A 10201-nucleotide genomic window follows, 5' to 3' on the forward strand; every position below is an offset into this window, starting at 1 on the left:
TGAGGCCGGAAGCCCGTCAGGACCCGGCGCCTTACTAGGTTGCATCGACTTTAGGGCTACACCTATCTCCTCAGTAGTAATTTGGCCATTTAGACCCTCAAGGGCCTCACTCGGTAGTTTAGGTAAACCTGAAGCTGACAGGTATGTACTCATAACTGAGTCCAATGACAAACCAGCTTGGGTAGACTGCGGTAAGTTATAAAGGTCTCGATAGAAGTGGGCAAAAGCCTCCGTTATGGAATCGGGGTTACCCAGAGCGTGACCTCTAGGAGGACTGATACGGGGAATGTAATTCCTAGCTCTCTGTTCCCTCAATGATCTGGCCAGTAGCCTGCCACATTTATTACCATACTCAAAGAAATGCCTCCTACCCTTGGATAAAAGAAAATTTGTACGGGTGTCTAACTTATCCTTGAGTTTACACCTAGCTAGTACAAGAGCTGAACGAGCCGATTGCGCATGAGAGCGTTTATGCAACTGCTCCAAATCTGAAATCTCCTTCAGGATTTGAGAGATTTCCAGTGCCCTTTCCTTCTTACGCCGAGCTCCATGTCTGATGAACTCCCCTCTAATCACACACTTATGGGCAGCCCACACCGTCAAAGGAGGGGTATCATTAACCTGGTTTTCCTCAAAATAGCGTGAGAGAGCTAGGTCAATGTCTTGCGAGATTACCAGATCCTGCATTAACGACTCATTAAGACGCCACTGCCAAGATCTAGCCGTAGGAAGAGGAGATTTCAAGGAGACATGCAGCATGGCGTGGTCAGAGAAAGTAATAGGGTCAATTGAGGAGGAAGCTACTAGTGGAACAGCCGAGTGTCTAATTAGAAAGTAATCCAATCTAGAATACACATCTCTAAGGGCCGAGTAGAACGTATAATCTCTGGTTTCCGGATGGACTGTACGCCAAACGTCTATCAACTGATGAGTATGGAGAAGGCTCCTGATACGGCGGATATAGGAATAGGCCAAGTGAGAGGAACCCTTCGATACATCCACAAGTGGATCCAGTGCGACATTTAGATCTCCTCCGACCAATAGAGTGCCTTCAGCAAAATCATCTAATTTAGATAAAATTCTAGTTAGGGCTCTCAGTTGTTTTGTGTTAGGAAGGTATATGTTAGCCAAAGTGTACACCTGGCCACCTAGTTTACCTTTGACAAACAGAAACCTACCGGTATCATCCGAGCTCGAATCTAGAAATTCCCAGGGAGTAGATCTGGCAATAAGGATACTCACACCCCTAGATTTGGATAAGTCGTAGCAGCTGTGGTAGGCATCCGGGTATCTGGGGGAACCAAATTTCGGCATAGAGTCCTTGCGAAAGTGGGTCTCCTGAATGAAGGCAATCTGCACCTTTTTACACCATAAGAGCCGGAGAATGGAGGAACGCTTCTCAGGCGTATTCAGCCCATTGGCATTGATGGACGCGAAGGTGAGTTCAGACATGACCAAAGACTGTGGAAAACAAAAAAAAATAAGGGAGAAAACAATCGGGAGGGGGGGGGGGGGGAGAAAAAGACGAGACAGGAAACAAAAGGCCAGACAAACCACACTAACAGACCAGTTCAACAGATATCAATACGCCCAAAAAAAAAAAAAAAAAAAAAAAAAAAAAGGAAGGCGAGCAATCAGAACTGGCTAGCCCAGTTCAGACCAAACTAATAAGAACCAATACAGTGGAAAGTGGTATCCACTATGCGACTCTTGGAAAGCCCAAAAACAAATGAGCGAGCCAAGACTCACGGACCTAGTGGGGGTTAAGCAGAGCAGACTATGAGGCTACCCTTTCCCCAGGCCCAGAATCTGTTTTTAAACATTCTGATGCAAAGAACAGCAATTATAAAGGAATCGGGAGGAGACACAGGAAGACAGTGAGAGCAAAGAACTAGAACAGTTCCAGGTACAGTAGAACTTATAAGAGGGGTAAGGCTCCATCCCCTATCAACAGGAACAACTCGTCAAGAAGAACAATCCCCTATCCTGGGGAGTGCGGGACCTGAGGCCGGATTCTTTGGGAGCCATTATTCAGGCGTGGCAGGGAGCTAGTTGTTGGGGTCAGGAAAATCGGCACATCAAGCCAGTCCGGTAGAGCGATAGGCGGACTGTCCAGGAACTGGCTAAGCTCACCCGCCTGATCTGGAGAATGTAGAGCAAAAGTGGCACCATTTCTGCGAATTATCAGGTGAAACGGGTGACCCCATCGGTAGGTGGCTCCAGAGGTGGTGACGACTTGCAGAAGAGGTTTCAAAGTGCGCCTCATGAACAGGGTCCTTCTGGACACGTCCGGTAAGATTTGAATCTGTGCGCCGTAGAAGGAGACTGGACCCCGTCTCCAAGCTCTCTGAATGAGTTCCTCCTTTTCCCTGAAGAAGTGAACTCTGCATAAGACATCACGTGGAGCAGAATTTTCTGAACGTCTGGGTCCCTGGACCCTGTGCACTCTGTCCAGCTCAATTTCAGACTCCTCAGGTCTGTCTAAGAGAGAGTTGAAGATAGCGGTCACCGCGTTCCGTAAATCCATAGCTTTGATATCCTCAGGGATCCCGCGGATCTTGACATTATTTCGTCTACCCCTGTTCTCCTGGTCATCTAACTGTAACAGCAGGTGCCTGTTTAATGCCTGTTGGGAGGCGACAGACGATTCCACGGCAGTGAGGCGGGCATCCAGCTCGGCCGAGAATTGATTCTGCGAAGTCACTTTAGTGGAAACAGCCAATAGGTCAGTTTTGACTTCAGCTATAGCCTGGTCATGTTTGGCTTCTACCCTCTGTAAGATCACCTCCAAATCCGACTTAGTTGGGAGCATACTGAGGAGAGACCAAATGTCCTTCAGCCTAGGCCGCTTTGCCCTCCTACCTTGAGATGAGGAGGAGGATGATGAAGCGTCAGACAAATCTGAGGCGTCTGGAGGGTGGAAAATGGCAGGAGTAGAGGAGAGGTCCACAGAGAGAGCCTGTGAAGGCTGTACATCCCTCGTTGCGGCCTGCGCGCCATTTTGGGCCTCCTGATTAGGTACACGAGAGTCCCGTATGGAATTGCGTCCCCCTAGCTGCATGGAAGAGGGTTCGGGGAGTATAGGGCGACTAGGCATCGGAGACTGTGCCTGCAAATCGACGGCGGCTGGTGTAGGTGTAGCGTCACCACACGTCTCACTCACCAGAGTAAGCTTGGGGGATGCGCCGGAGTTCATGGGCCCGGTGTCAGGCGCTGAGGGTTGCAGGAGCGGATCACCGCCAGTAAGAGGCACCGGGGCCTGCTGCAGTGAGGCCTGCGTAGGAGAGTCCCGAGAACCATCTCGAACGGCCGTAGCGGGGGTAGCCCCCATCCCTGGCGTACCTTCCGCCGCCATCTTGGACCATGAGGCCGCCTGGACATAGGACCTCTTGCCCAGCAAGTATGAGGGATCCGATGTGGCCGCCGATATCACTGGCCAGTCCGAAGAAGAGGAGAGCGGCGTTGAGGGGATCACTCCCGTCTGGACGAAACAAACACCCGTTCGAGCAGCGGGAGGGGCCTGCAGCGTCTCGGCGCCCTCCACCGGCGCCATCTTTGAGGGTTCCGGAACGGGAGCTGGCGTGACGGAGAAGAACCTCGCGATATGGGGTTCTGAGGCAATGTAAGTGGACCCGCGACGACCCGATCGTCTGACCATCCTGTGCGAGTCAGTCAGAGTCCAATTGCTGCCCTTAATATCGTTTAGAAGGGCCTGGGATCCGGGAGCTCTGAAAGGTGCGTCTTCACGGCTGCATGCTCAGGCCACGCCCCTAGTGTATGTCCCCCATTCACTTCTATGGGGCCTGCGTTGCGTGAAAAATGCACAATATAGAACATGCTGCGATTTTCACGCAACGCACAAGTGATGCGTGAGAATCACCGCTCATGTGCACAGCCCCATAGAAATGAATGGGTCCGGATTCAGTGCGGGTGCAATGCGTTCACCTCACGCATTGCACCCACGCGGAAATCTCGCCCATGTGAAAGGGGTCTAAAGGTTAGGATTCGGAGGCACCTTTCGGATATTCCCCTGTAGCTACTATGCCCCCACTAGTTATAATGCCCCCAGTAGTGTCCCTGTAGCTACTATGCCCCCATTAGTTATAATGCCCCCAGTAGTGTCCCTGTAGTTACTATGCCCCCATTAGTTATAATGCCCCCAGTAGTGTCCCTGTAGCTACTATGCCCCCATTAGTTATAATGCCCCCAGTAGTGTCCCTGTAGTTACTATGCCCCTATTAGTTATAATGCCCCCAGTAGTGTCCCTGTAGTTACTATGCCCCTATTAGTTATAATGCCCCCAGTAGTGTCCCTGTAGTTACTATGCCCCCATTAGTTATAATGCCCCCAGTAGTGTCCCTGTAGCTACTATGCCCCCATTAGTTATAATGCCCCCAGTAGTGTCCCTGTAGCTACTATGCCCCTATTAGTTATAATGCCCCCAGTAATGCCCCTGTAGTTACTCTGCCCCCACTAGTTATAATGCCCCCAGTAGTGCCCTGTAGTTACTATGCCCCCTCTAGTTATAATGCCCTCAGTACGCCCCTATAGTTACTATGCCCTTACTAGTTATTATGACCCCAGTAATGCCCCTGTAGTTACTATACCCTCACTAGTTATGCCTCCAGTAGTGTCCCTGTAGTTACTATGCCCTCAGTAGTTATGCCTCCAGTAGTGCCCCTGTATTTACTATGCCCCCACTAGTTATAATGCCCCCAGTAGTGTCCCTGTAGTTACTATGCCCTCAGTAGTTATGCCTCCAGTAGTGCCCCTGTAGTTACTATGCCCCCACTAGTTATAATTCCCCCAGTAGTGTCCCTGTAGTTACTATGCCCAGTCAGAAGGGGGGCGCCGGCAGGGCACAGCAGGAGATGAGCGCTGCGCTTCCAGTGTGGAAGCACTCACTCATCTCCATAGTCATCTGTATCGCCGTCCTCAGGACAGCGATACAGATGACTGTGCTGCGGCATGGGAGGGAGAGGGGTGTCCCCTCCCTGTTCCTCTGATAGGCTGCCGGCCTAGTGCTGGCAGCCTATCAGAGGCCGATGCAGGCGGCGCGATTACGTCATCGCGCCGCCTGAGCCAGCGAGGGACACAGGCCGGAAGAGGCCTGCATCGCATCGCTGGAGGAGGTAAGTATACGTATATATATATATATATATATATATATATATATACAGTACAGACCAAAAGTTTGGACACACCTTCTCATTCAAAGAGTTTTCTTTATTTTCATGACTATGAAGGCATCAAAACTATGAATTAACACATGTGGAATTATATACATAACAAAAAAGTGTGAAACAACTGAAAATATGTCATATTCTAGGTTCTTCAAAGTAGCCACCTTTTGCTTTGATTACTGCTTTGCACACTCTTGGCATTCTCTTGATGAGCTTCAAGAGGTAGTCACCTGAAATGGTCTTCCAACAGTCTTGAAGGAGTTCCCAGAGATGCTTAGCACTTGTTGGCCCTTTTGCCTTCACTCTGCGGTCCAGCTCACCCCAAACCATCTCGATTGGATTCAGGTCCGGTGGCTCTGGAGGCCAGGTCATCTGGCGCAGCACCCCATCACTCTCCTTCATGGTCAAATAGCCCTTACACAGCCTGGAGGTGTGTTTGGGGTCATTGTCCTGTTGAAAAATAAATGATGGTCCAACTAAACGCAAACCGGATGGAATAGCATGCCGCTGCAAGATGCTGTGGTAGCCATGCTGGTTCAGTATGCCTTCAATTTTGAATAAATCCCCAACAGTGTCACCAGCAAAGCACCCCCACACCATCACACCTCCTCCTCCATGCTTCACGGTGGGAACCAGGCATGTAGAGTCCATCCGTTCACCTTTTCTGCGTCGCACAAAGACACGGTGGTTGGAACCAAAGATCTCAAATTTGGACTCATCAGACCAAAGCACAGATTTCCACTGGTCTAATGTCCATTCCTTGTGTTCTTTAGCCCAAACAAGTCTCTTCTGCTTGTTGCCTGTCCTTAGCAGTGGTTTCCTAGCAGATATTCTACCACGAAGGCCTGATTCACACAGTCTCCTCTTAACAGTTGTTCTAGAGATGTGTCTGCTGCTAGAACTCTGTGTGGCATTGACCTGGTCTCTAATCTGAGCTGCTGTTAACCTGCGATTTCTGAGGCTGGTGACTCGGATGAACTTATCCTCCGCAGCAGAGGTGACTCTTGGTCTTCCTTTCCTGGGGCGGTCCGCATGTGAGCCAGTTTCTTTGTAGCACTTGATGGTTTTTGTGACTGCACTTGGGGACACTTTCAAAGTTTTTCCAATTTTTCGGACTGACTGACCTTCATTTCTTAAAGTAATGATGGCCACTCGTTTTTCTTTACTTAGCTGCTTTTTTCTTGCCATAATACAAATTCTAACAGTCTATTCAGTAGGACTATCAGCTGTGTATCCACCTGACTTCTCGACAACGCAACTGATGGTCCCAACCCCATTTATAAGGCAAGAAATCCCACTTATTAAACCTGACAGGGCACACCTGTGAAGTGAAAACCATTTCAGGTGACTACCTCTTGAAGCTCATCAAGAGAATGCCAAGAGTGTGCAAAGCAGTAATCAAAGCAAAAGGTGGCTACTTTGAAGAACCTAGAATATGACATATTTTCAGTTGTTTTACACTTTTTTGTTATGTATATAATTCCACATGTGTTAATTCATAGTTTTGATGCCTTCAGTGTGAATCTACAATTTTCATAGTCATGAAAATAAAGAAAACTCTTTGAATGAGAAGGTGTGTCCAAACTTTTGGTCTGTACTGTATATATATATATATATATATATATATATATATATATATATGTATGTACAAATTACAATACTGGCACATAGGGGGAGCTGCTGGCACATAAGGGGGGCTACTGGCACAGACATAAGGGGGACTACTGGCACATGATATGGGGGGCTACTGGCACATAAGGGGGACTACTGGCACATGATATGGGGGCTACTGGCACATAAGGGGGACTACTGGCACATGATAGGGGGCTACTGACACATAAGGGGGACTACTGGCACATAAGGGGGCTTCTGGCACATGATAGGAGGCTACTGGCACATATGGGGGGCTACTGGCACATGATAGGAGGCGACTGACACATAAGGGGGCTACTGGCACATTATAGGGGGCATCTATGGGGCACATCTTACTGGCATATGATTAGGGTGCATCTATGGGGGCACATCTTACTGGCACATGATTGGGGGGCATCTATTGGGGCACTTATTACTGGCACATTATTGGGTGGCACTATAGGGGCATCTACTGAGGCTAAAAAGAAGGGGTATTTTATATCGGCACATTATCTCAACTGGGGGCATTACAAGGGGGTATGTTTTGCACATTATAAGGAGAATTATTTCTACTAGGGGGGGGGGCATTATGGTGGGCTTTATTACCCCCCATGGTATGACCCCCTAGTAGCAGCACCAGCCTCTCCCTGCTCTGCTATCCCTCTGCCCCTTCTCCAAATCCTTATTATGAAATCTTTCTCATTAGGATAAAACACATCAGCTCCGCCGAGCCCCCGGCCAAGTGTGGAAGTGGCGTCCGAGATCCCCAAGGACCAAGCCAAGTAATTGTAAGTTTTCATGTGGCGTATGTTTATGTTATACACATATAGTATACACTGTGCCACACAATATACAGTATACCTCTACACTGTGCCACACAATATACAGTATACCGCTACACTGTGCCACACAATATACAGTATACCTCTACACTGTGCCACACAATATACAGTATACCGCTACACTGTGCCACACAATATACAGTATACCTCTACACTGTGCCACACAATATACAGTATACCTCTACACTGTGCCCCACAATATACAGTATACCTCTACACTGTGCCACACAATATACAGTATACCTCTACACTGTGCCACACAATATACAGTATACCTCTACACTGTGCCCCATAATATACAGTATACCTCTACACTGTGCCACACAATATACAGTATACCTCTACACTGTGCCCCACAATATACAGTATACCTCTACACTGTGCCACACAATATACAGTATACCGCTACACTGTGCCACACAATACACAGTATACCTCTACACTGTGCCACACAATATACAGTATACCTCTACACTGTGCCCCACAATATACAGTATACCGCTACACTGTGCCCCACAATATACAGTATACCGCTACACTGTGCCACACAATATACAGTATACCTCTACACTGTGCCCCACAATATACAGTATACCTCTACACTGTGCCCCACAATATACAGTATACCGCTACACTGTGCCACACAATATACAGTATACCTCTACACTGTGCCCCACAATATACAGTATACCTCTACACTGTGCCCCACAATATACAGTATACCTCTACACTGTGCCCCACAATATACAGTATACCTCTACACTGTGCCCCACAATATACAGTATACCTCTACACTGTGCCCCACAATATACAGTATACCGCTACACTGTGCCACACAATATACAGTATACCGCTACACCGTGCCCCACAATATACAGTATACCTCTACACTGTGCCACACAATATACAGTATACCGCTACACTGTACCACACAATATACAGTATACCGCTACACTGTGCCACACAATATACCGCTACACTGTACCACACAATATACAGTATACCGCTACACTGTGCCTCACAATGTACAGTATACCGCTACACTGTGCCACACAATATACAGTATACCTCTACACTGTGCCCCACAATATACAGTATACCTCTACACTGTGCCCCACAATATACTGTATACCTCTACACTGTGCCACACAATATACAGTATACCTCTACACTGTGCCACACAATATACAGTATACCTCTACACTGTGCCCCACAATATACAGTATACCTCTACACTGTGCCCCCAAATATACAGTATACCTCTACACTGTGCCACACAATATACAGTATACCTGTACACTGTGTCCCACAATATACAGTATACCTCTACACTGTGCCACACAATATACAGTATACCGCTACACTGTACCACACAATATACAGTATACCGCTACACTGTGCCACACAATATACAGTATACCGCTACACTGTACCACACAATATACAGTATACCGCTACACTGTACCACACAATATACAGTATACCGCTACACTGTGCCTCACAATGTACAGTATACCGCTACACTGTACCACACAATATACAGTCTATGGAGCAAAACTGGAAAATGCCGCGCTCTTCCACAGGAAGCCAGGACCTCGCCCTGAACCTTGGGCGCACAACGGATCCCAAAAGAAAGAAAGATGGTCCAGCTTCACTGAAAAATACTTGAGGCTTTAATCAATCCCGTGCAGATAAAAACCAACATACAGCAATGCAGAAAATCGACCGGTTTCGGATCACTGTAGATGCGGATCCTTAGTCATGATGTGCATCAGTGGGAAGTGAGGTCGAGACTAAATAGTGAACCACTCGTCTCCTAGCCAGGAATTATCCCAGCAGACTTTTAAACCGATCAAAAAATATGGTTTCTACCATGTCTTGGGATAATTTAATTTTCCCCAACAAAACGCCCAGGCTTGGTCATAAAGAGAAGCAAGTTAATTTCTCCACGAGTTATAGTTGTGAATATTCACAAATATGTAATATTGTCAAAAGACATCTTCATCTCCTCAAATATGACCAAGCGTGGGGTGACGTTGTGAAAAGCGGTGTTCGATGTGTTGCCCGACGTGCTGTTACTTTAGCAAATATGGTGAGCCCCTCTCTATACCAGGATAAACCTGGCTCCCAGCCTACTTGGCTGAGAAACATAGGTAATTTTAAATGTGGGCATAAAAGATGTACATGTTGCTCATATATGAGGATGGGCTCGCATATTGTGTCTACAAGTAACCACACCACTCATACTATTCAGCAATACATCAATTGCAACACCACATATGTGGTATACTGCATAACATGCTCTCTGTGTAATTTACAGTACGTCGGGTGCACATCCAACTGTTTAAAAATTCGAATTTGCCATCACATCTCTGATGTACCTCATGCTAAAATAAAAAATGTTTCTGCCGCTAGTCTGCATTTTGCTGCGGTTCATGATGGTAATACAGACAGCATGTCAGTACAAGGAGTGGAAAGGGTTAACAGACCAAACAGAGGCGGTGATCACAAGAAAAAGTTGCTCAATCGTGAGTGCTTTTGGAT

This window comes from Bufo gargarizans, chromosome 1, assembly GCF_014858855.1.
Source record: "Bufo gargarizans isolate SCDJY-AF-19 chromosome 1, ASM1485885v1, whole genome shotgun sequence".
Lineage (NCBI taxonomy): Eukaryota > Metazoa > Chordata > Amphibia > Anura > Bufonidae > Bufo > Bufo gargarizans.